The 10,631-nt window shown below is 34.5% G+C and overlaps 1 non-coding gene and 1 pseudogene across 1 annotated transcript; one reads left to right on the top strand and one right to left on the bottom strand.

Moving 5' to 3' along the window:
- Positions 1-662: 662 nt before the first annotated feature.
- Positions 663-746, bottom strand: TRNAL-CAA (transfer RNA leucine (anticodon CAA)). Its single transcript has one exon. It is a non-coding gene; the product is annotated as a tRNA-Leu (tRNA).
- A 7,511-nt stretch (positions 747-8,257) lies between these two features.
- LOC127123884 (40S ribosomal protein S4-like) lies at positions 8,258-8,853 on the top strand (annotated as a pseudogene).
- The last annotated feature ends 1,778 nt before the right edge of the window (positions 8,854-10,631 follow it).

Here is a 10,631-nt window from a genome sequence, read left to right as displayed (position 1 = left end):
AACCACTCGGATAACACATCCGAGGGTGAGCCATTTGTATATATCCAAATAACATTATCAAGATGGGGTATCCTAATAATGTTATTCATATGATTTCAAATCATACCTTGCAATAGAGAGATACCTAACCTAACCCCAAAATTTAACAAAATCAAAAATCAAACAACCACCCATACATATAACAATTTCAATAAATAAAATATAGTGTATATTAATTCAAAACTATGAAGAAAATAATTGTATCATACTCATCAGATATGAGGAATTTGAAGTGGTTAAATTAAGGATATGCCTATATAACATTATCTAGATAATGTGTTTGGAGAATATTATCGAGGCCCATTCATTTTAATATTTGATGTGTTTTAGTGTATGTTATATTAAGGGAGTGTCCAAATTATATTATTAGAACAAGACAAAATAAATCTTTTCATAAATTCATAGGATTTGAAAGAAGCATATAAGATGTAATGAGTCTTGAATATTAGTGGTTAGTCTTTTGTTTAATGAACCACCATCCAATAACCCAAATCTTAATTTTAAAAGAAAAGAAAATTTTAAGAAGTGGAATTTGAGCCACCTTAAAATAAAATAAATGTTTTAATAAATTTTGGGCACTTAAATATCATTTTTTAAAAAATATTGTAAAAATAAAATAAAATTGTCAGAAGTGGGATTTGAACCCACGCCCTCTCACGAAGACCAGAACTTGAGTCTGGCGCCTTAGACCACTCGGCCATCCTGACTTGTTATTGCAAACTTTCCCTTTGAAAGTTGTTATAAATAATCCCTTATCATTTATTTATATATTAAATCTATGTTTCGTTTCACGTTTTCCGTTAAAATTGATTTTTCCATATTTGATTGCTCTTAGGTATAATTGATTTTAATTTGCCTTTAAGATTTGTAGCTTTTGATTTCAAACATAATTTTTACACTTTTGAGTTAAGATTGATCTTCACTTTATGTAAATGTATCCAAACACATATTACTTTACATTTAAGTTACTTTTAGTCAAAATAAACTTTATATAATAAATGTACCTAAATTAGTTTTTGTCACCGCATAATCAAACGCACACTTAAATAAATACCTTGTTGAGAACATACGCGAACAAACATGTTACAAGTGATTTATTTATATGATGACCATTAATTTCTATTATTATTTTTCATATAATTACATTAACATACTTTCATACCATTTGCCTTTGACACTTTTGGTTTTCTAGCACCAGAAGTAGTTGATCTTTTATAGAGAGTGCAAAGGTTCATGCCTAGCAGAGTTTTTTCTCCTAAGACAACTGTGATACCTCAAAATTTTCCCTACCCTTTCATTCATCCTATCTGGCTCATAACTTTTGATCCATATGCATACATTTACCCCAATCATTCATTTTTTAGGATCATTCATTTGCACTTACATATACATGTAACATTATTGGTTCAAACATTGTTTATAATTCAACTAAATGTATCAATACTTGAATATGGATAATTTGATAAGAAGATTCATTGGTTCTCCATATAGTACAAGATGTTGAAACATGCAAAAAAATGCTATTAATCTCCATGGACTAGGGTTTTCTTGTTGTTTGCACTTGTGGAGCAAACTTTTGGATTATTGTGTTATAATTGACTTTTTGGTCCAAGTCAACTTTGAATGTTGACTATTTTTGACTTAATCTTTGAAATCTCTACTTATGTTCAAGGCATAGTAGTTGTGTTGGCACACATCATGAAGAAGAAGATTTAAAACATATTCATAAAGTTAACCATGGAGGATTGACTTTTTATTGACCAAGTCTTATGAGGTATTTTTATATTAACCAGGGATGGACTATTATCTTTTTGGTCAAGGTATTGCATTCAAAACAAAGTTCAAATTCAAATTGGAAAAGAGATGGAAGAATATTCTATTTTTTAAGGAACAAGTTACAAGGGAAAGTCAACCATTTCAAAAGTCAAAGTACCTTCAAATATTCAAAAATACATTACAAATAAATTAGAATAAAATTACATGGAAAAATCCAAGTTTTAACTACAGTTGACTTTTGGTAAACTGTGGACTTTTGGTCAAACGGTTGACCAAAGTCAGACTTCTAAACCTAAATCTATTCCTCTTTATCTTCATGTCATCATAGCTAATTGCATCATGTTTCTTTTAAGTGTAACCAAGTATACTTCATGTCCATGTACCATGCCAAGTTCCATGTCCAAGCTTGCATTGCCAAAACTTCATGCCAAGACCTGCACACAACCAAAAAGCAATGTATCATCAATATACTACAGCAGTGCAAAAAGAAAGCAATGCATAACATGCCAAAACCAATTCTACATAGCATAAATCCAATGTGACATACACATTCACTTCATAAACCAACATGTTACAACATCATAACAAACCATCTAGTTGTACGCATCCGTAAAATGCGAAAATGAAACAACCGGCGAGAAAAAGAAAACAGAAGAGTCGCCACCGTTCGTTATTTATCCCAAAGGAGGGAAAGGAAACGATCAAAGAAAACCTGAAGAGAAAGGAAAAGACAAGGTCTCGCAACCAAATCTTGGGTTCGGGAGTCGATTATGCGAAGGGAAGGTATTAGCACCCATATGCATCTGTAGTACTCTACGGGATCCACTATTGTTGTTCTAGTCTAAAGGGTGTAGGTGTATCTAATGTACTATCTGCTAAAAGGAGGGTCAAAAGAAAATGACTCGCACGGATGTCGCATCCACTGCATACGTATCTCATCTGAATATGAGAATCAGAGTCTTCGTAGCTCGGCTACCTATGGGTGAAAGAGAAGTGTACTCGCTAAGACATCGCGTCTTATGCCTACGTATCTCATATGGAATGAGAATCAGAGCAAAACGTAGTTCAACTAACTACGGAAACAAGGGTCTCGATTGCAACTGAGGTAAGAGAAAGGGAACGTCTCGATCGCAACGAGGGCGAGAGAAAAGAATCGCAACAAGGACGAAAGCAAGAAAGGTTAGTTGTTAGTTGTCAGTCAAAACTCGGCAAGACATCGTGTCTCGTGCCTACGTATCTCATCTGAACATGAGAATCAGAGTTGTCGTAGTTCGACTAACTAAGGATTGCCATCTGAACATGGACTTACAAAAGAGGACACCAGCTGTGTCAAAGGAGAGTGGGAAATGTGCTCACGTCCTAGCAGTAGGTGTCGAAGCTCGCTGAATCGAGTCTTAGGCAGTTACCTCTTTGCAATAGAACGGACTGACATGCCACAAGATCGGAGACGCACGGAAGGTCTAAAAGATGGGGAAGCTCTGCCCTAGAGTTGTCATGCAATGTGGACCTATGTGTTAGGATTTACAAATGGGAACATCTACCTAATGTTAGCATGCAAAGAATAAGGGAAATCTACCTATGTTATCATACAAAGAATAAGGGAATTCTACCTATGTTATCATACAAAGGGTTCTACCTAATGGGTGCTACCTAAACAGAACAAGAGTCGACGGATGGAGCAAGGAGAGGAACCACGGATAAAGGGTAGATGGCGATGCATGAAGCAATCGACTTACAGGTAGATGGCGATGCATGAAGCAATCGACTTACAAGAGAAATGGCGATGCATGAGGCAATCGACTTACAAAAGGATGGATGAATACGTGTTGGTTCTGTTAAGTTTTGAAAATGATTACTCCATGTTGGATCGAGCTTTTGGTCTTGTTTTGAAATGATTATCGAATGTTCGTTTTAATTCTTGTATTAACAGATGAATAAAGAATGAAAGAATAAATATTATACACTTTATGGGAGAGGGGTACATTTGTTATGAATGGGGATTGTTCATGGCAATCAAACAATAAGAATATATGCCTCATACATCATACAAGTAAGCAGCAGTTAATCAAACAGATAAGATAAGCAATCAGGTAATATAATCAAGTCAAGGGATCAAAGAATGAAATAACGGAACATCAAAAAATGTGTGGGAGTATGAACATGGTAAGCAATCAAACAATAGAAAGCATGAATGAAAGGAACAAGTATAACAAACATCAGATGAATCAGATAGATGCAACTATGCACACAAAGGATCACTGAGTAATTTAATCGGGAAATGAGGTAAGGACCAAATAAAATCAAGATGAAAGGCCTCTAATACATGGCATATGATATGAACAAGGGAGGATCAAAAGATCTCTTCAATTGTCATAAGCAATCCCTAAGTCAAACATCAATCATAGAAAAGTCAACTGAAAAGTCAAGTCAACTTAAAAAATATCAAATAAATAGTAAATTAATCAAGAAAATTATGAAAAATTAAACTAAATAAGGTGGGGTCAGGAAATCATCATCCCCTAAAACTATTTTAAAAATAATGAGAATTAGTGTATAAATTAATTGAAATAAAACAGAAGTCAAATGAAAAGTCAACCAAACAAACTAGGTCAGAAATAAATCCAAAATAAATTGAAAAATGGGAAATAAAATTCCAAGAAAAGGTTAGGTTGACCATGAGACATTGGTCAACCCTCATCACAAAAATCAGAAGTTAAAAATAATTCTAAGTCATGAAAATAAAATCAAGAAGTAAATGTGTGCTTAAAAGAACCACTTGAAATAAATAATTAAAATAAAATACTAACATTAAATAAATACAAAAATAAAAATTAAATAAAATTAAATAAAACATTAAGAAAAGTGAAAAATATTTTTTGATATTTTTATGAATAAATAAAATAGTTTTAAATAATTAAAATCAAGGCAGAAAATAAAATAGGAATAAAAAGGAAATGAAAATAAAAATGTGAATGGATGATGTTGATGGGCCAGGCGTGTGGGGGTGTTGAAAGCAGAATAGCCAAGGCCCGGTCCAAACTAAATATTCAGCGCGTGACAAGAAAAATAAATAACGTTTTATTAAAATAAGTTATGTAACAATATTTGATATTTAATGGATACATTTACTTTGATGATTTAAGTGTTATTTGCTTTAGAGCTTTGTGTTTGTGTTCACTTCATCATTATCGCATCTTGCGAATTGTTATAACTATGGGGCTTGCTCTTTTACCTTATAAAGTTTGCTTATTTAGGTTGGACCATTGGAGTTCATCATCTTTGTAACTCGTGACTCACTGCACCAAATAATATAGAGTAGAGATTGTTATATTTGGAAAATTGCTTGCTTTCCCCGGGCGAGGCATGGATCAGCAAAATCAATGTGATATGGCCATACTTTTATATTGTGCTCCACATCACGTATGAGTGTTGTCCGACCAAGGGTAGGATCCCCGTCCCTGTCCCCAAGGCTTGGCTCGAATCAAGGTGGATGTCTTCAAGTCCCACCACTTACAACCTTAGATTTTCTAGATCCAAAAGGGGTGTGCCAACTACACAAAGATATGTTTAATATGCCTCAGATGATGAGTCGTATGAGTTGTGTGTTTGAGCCGTATCAGAATCGCAAATATTTGTTTAGTCTGTATCGAATACACAACTAGGCGTGGAATGCGTTTAAGCCATGTAAGAATTGTAGATATGCATTAAGTATGTATCAGATACACATTTATGCAAGCAATGTGCTTAAACCATATCAAAATGACAGAAATATGTCAATTTTGAGTGTGTATCTACCTAAAACAATCTATAAGAGGACGGAGGCTTGCTTGTGGTTGATCTGCTTGTTGGTTGTCTTCTCCCACACCCGGTATGATGGTCGGGCATTTACAAAATTCCTTTACAGGCCCGTCCCTCGTACTTCTATAGAATGAGCGAGATTTTCTTTTTCCATCCAGTCTTTCTTTTAGAACAAGGGTGTTAAGCGACAGTCAAAGGTTGTCAACGACTGTAATCCTCGCAACTATAGTTCGGGGTACCTTTCCACGGGCATGCTTTGAGAACCTCTGCTTTATTTTGCCTGAGGATTCCCTACTGCATCAAGTGGAAATTGTGTGGTGCCTATGGGAGGTACCCTAGTACCGAATTGATGTTCGATGTTAACTATGACATGTTGTATCCGAGCGTCATTAACTATGAACTTGTGGTATCTTCTGATGTCGCCACGACAAGTACCCCAATAGCGGTCATAAGAACAAGCAATGTTAGATAGGAGTATGTATTGAGAATCTCTGGCTTGAACTTCATGAAAATCACCATTAGGCCCCGACATAACCCTAGATTTGGATCTAAGACTCTTCATTTATCTATTTTGTGGAGCTATCGAGGAAATCAGAAATCTAGATTCCAAAGAATTAAAATGGAAATGGTGGTTGACCAAATCAACTACAACGGATCTCCGTGTTCCCTTTAGAGTATTGTTCGATTATGAGATTTGAGGAAGTTATGACCGATGGAGTTGGAAAGTGGTAGTGAATTCGTGAAAAGCATAGGAATCGGTGGTTGATTTGTTCTTAAATCAATGACCTAAGGAGGTTATGAGTCGGTAAATTGGATATTGGATTTGAAACCATAAGAATATATATATAGAACTTCTTCGTACGCACAATGAGTTTAGAAAGCGAATGTGAATTCTTGGAAATTATAGGAATTGGAAGTCGATTACCACAGACAACACCACTGTTTCACTCAGGAACTAGAAAGGGATGAATTTGGAAAATAAATTATCTTGTATGGTGGCTTTGATCTCCTTTACGGTGGTGCAGGGTGGACCTGCATGGCTAACACCCTGACGCCCAAGCTAGTTCAAGATGAGTATAATGAAAATTAGATATCATAGATTATACCTTGCTCTTAGCATGTGAATTGGTTTTACACCCCTGGACCAAGTGGAGTGGATATGAGATGGATTGGGCATTTGTCCTTTAGGCCTTTGGCCGGTCCAGAACAATCACCATAACTGAAACGGAAAATGGAAAAGGTGTGTATATATAGGCGATCAAAAACAAGAACTTTGAGTTTGGAGAAGAAGAATTACTTGCTTTGTGCTCTAAGAAGGAAATTTAAGATAACATGCTTTTAAAATGGCAGGAAATTATCCTTTATAGAAAAAAAATATAGTTCAAATAGGCAATGATAACTTCTCCTAAGCATGCCAACAATTGCTTATGACTCCCCTCGTCTCTGACACGTGCAGTGTCCCAAGCCATTTTCCTTCCCAAGGAAACCCTACCATTAAAATGATTTAATGTTGCATGGGCCACTATTAGTGACAATTGAGAAGATCAACCAGTATTTGGTTGAGGACTCGACCCGAGCTTAGCTTGAGGGACTCACCCCAATTTTATTTGGGAAAGGCATATCAAAAGCCTAACCGTTGAGCTTTCCTATGGCAACAGATAGAGGTTGGAGTCGTATTCATTAGTCATTTTTCCCGTTTAAGACCTTGTACTTGATGGACTATGGGTTGAGATAATTTTACTGGGCCCGATAAGGAATAGTTCAAGGGTCACAAGCCGATGCAGTTACACTAATATTGGGCAAGCACCCAACAAGCGTGTTGTAGGCCTAGGTGTCTACACATGGTCGCCGCATTGGACCTGATCCTAATCTTCCCAACCCAATCAACTCCCTACTAATTCAATTGAAGGGTTAAATGGTGCGCATAGGTTCAGTCAAAGGAGGGGAAAAGATCCACTATATATACCCAATTGAGGAAAGGGAAATTAGCATCAAAAAATCCCCCCAGAATCTTGTATAGAAGCTCTACGTACTCCCTAGGTAGGTGAGCTCATAACACTCCTAAATCCTAAAACCACAGATAACCCTGTACAAACAAAGTTACCCCTCATTGTACTTTTTTACCAAGTACAATCTATAAAATTAATTCTCCTATTTTAATTTTTGGCTTAATTAATCATTGGGCCCTTAACTTAATTATTAATTTTGTTAGTTTTTTATTAACAAACATAAATATTTAGTCCCTTAAATCTACTTTTGTTAATCAAGTTAGTGAATTATGTTAACTTTTAACATTAAATTTCTAAGCTTAAGTAATATTGTTAAGTGTCCACCATACGCTATACTATTTTCATTAATTTTAATCATTCAATATTTTTAACAAATATTAGACGATTGACTATTAAAAGTTTATAGAATCTAATGATGAACCATAAATGCATAGTGTTTTTGACATTTTTTCATCTTCTTCTCTTTCTCCTTCTCCATCTTCATCGTCACCTTCATACATATCCATCTCAAACATTAAAAATTTTAAACTAAATCCAGAAAATTTTAACTCATAGTCTATCCAACAACTAAATCCAACAAATTTTAAGGGACAAATACAATTAATTCGGGTGATTATTTTACTCTTTAACCCTCATATGGACCACACAAGTCTATGGAATACCTATCACTCATTCCCATCTTGCGTAACAAACTGAGGCATGCTTTGACATATTGTGAAGTCATTGCTATTTTGGTGCAACAACATGTTCTTGCCAATGGCAAAGTTATAATTGATAAGACGTGTCATGTTGGATTCATGTATGTTGTGTCCATATACATCCCTAAAACAAACAAGAACTTTCCCTTGTTTTATGACACTAGAGGTAGATTTTGTCTCCATTGTGTCATAGATAACGAGTCAATATTCAATCTCTTCAAGGTTCGTTTAGTGTAATTTGGCCAAAAGGTATCCCACACCTGAACACCTATGATGGTCCCATCATCTGGGACCCAGGCCCTACCATCACGACAAATGATACCATTAAGCATGATATAGAGGAAAACAAGATTGTTGATTTCATCAAATTTGATGTTGGGAATGTAGTTATGGTTACTAGAGGAAAGAAAATGGGACATGTCAGAGTGATCAAGAATAGAGAGAAACATAAGGGAACATTTGATACAACCCACCTTTTGGAATTAAGTTATTTGATCTTAGATCTAGGTTTTATTTGTTATTTGGCACCATGAATATGAGATTTATCTCGTGTGTAATCAACATGGCACCATGAATTTCAGCTCAAGTTTTAGATCTATATTTTATTTGTTATTTGATTTTTTTTATTTAAAAGTCATAAATTTTATTTAACTCAATTTATGTCTCTCTTTTTTAATTTAAAAATTTTACCATGAAGAATTCATATTTAAAAACCTTATGTTCATACAATTCTACCTAAACATTTTCATAATCCTATTTTTCAAAGTCAAACCTTAACTTCGATAATTTTATTAAAGTATCAAATAGAACACAGTTTGAGTAAACAAGCATTCTATAGAAAGCTTAGAATGTCTATATTAAGAATATAGTTATTAATATATGGTTTTAGCTGCCAATTGATTCAATTTAACTAAAGAACGGGAAATAGGTACAAAAATAAGAAATGAGGTTTCATCAAACTTGTAACTAGGATTAATCCTACTTTACTTAATGAAATCCAACATTTTGGGGACCAAATATGTAAGCAGTTTAGTCTACTTTCTAATGGTAAAAGAATAAATAGGTTTTGAATTTTAAGCAAAAAGTTATCTTTAGTTTACTACATTAGGGTAAACACAGAATTCAGACTTAGTTTTTCATCTTTCAATCAACATATCTCATACTATACCTAATCAATTTAAGTCATTCACGGGTCTAACTTGTGAAAATGTATGTATATTTTCTAATGATTTGATTTTCACTCCTAAATATCCTTTGTAGCATGAGTATTGGTAATAACAATGATAAAGTGTCCAAATTATGAGTTGCATAATTATACTTTATTTTCTTCAAACATTCACTTATTCAATTTAAACCACTATTACATTTCTAAATCCAACCCACAATCAACACAATTTATGTTGTATATAGTTGTTAACCTTTGTTAGTTAGTTAGTTAGTTAGTTAGTTAGTTAATAGTTGGTTGTAATATAGCTTGCTTCCCAAGTAATGCTCACTACTCTATGTGCTTCATGTATAAGTACCAGTTTGGCACTCATGGTAAGTTAAAGAGAACTTTGGCATTCTAATCTAACAAGTGGTATCACCACCTAGATTGAGATCCTCATCCTGTGCAACTGAAAACAATAATTTTTCAGCTATAATCACCCATTTCTCTTACACTATTGCTTCTTTTTTCGTCTCATTCTTGAACCCTACTTTTTCTAACCCCTTCACCATGATTGAATCCTCCCATGAAAGATTCACTCAAATAGAAATTCCAAGATTTGATGGCTTATATGATCATTGGTCCATGTTAATGGAGCACTTTTTTTAATCAAATGAGTATTTTGGACTGATTGAAAATGGTATCACAATGGCATCTCCAAACGTGACTCAAGAACAATTGAAGGTTGCAGAGGAGAGTAAATTGAAGGACTTAAAGGCCAGAATTATATTTTCCAATCCATTGATAGGTAGATCTTGGAAAATATTCTCGTGCACAACACAACCAATAACATTTGGGGTGCTATGCGCTGCATGGATCATGGTTCCTCGAAGAACAAAAGAGAACACTTGCAGTCTTTGCATGGGAGAAACTGAAAATATTAATGAGTAATTTGTAAGAACATTTGCAATTGCCAATAGAATGACTGCACATGGGTAGAAATTGGAACAGGTAACAATTGTTGAGAAGATGAGATTGATGCCATCAAAATTCAACAATGTTGTGTGTTCCATTGAAGAGTCCAACGATGTAACAACTCTTTCAATTGATGAAATGCAAAGCAGATTGCTTGTGCATGAGAAAAAGGATGAAAGGTCAGGAGAT

The sequence above is a fragment of the Lathyrus oleraceus genome, chromosome 2 (genome assembly GCF_024323335.1).
Source record: "Lathyrus oleraceus cultivar Zhongwan6 chromosome 2, CAAS_Psat_ZW6_1.0, whole genome shotgun sequence".
Classification (NCBI taxonomy): domain Eukaryota; kingdom Viridiplantae; phylum Streptophyta; class Magnoliopsida; order Fabales; family Fabaceae; genus Lathyrus; species Lathyrus oleraceus.
The sequence above is the reverse complement of the archived record's forward strand: the minus strand, read 5'-3'. Positions and strand labels throughout refer to the sequence as shown.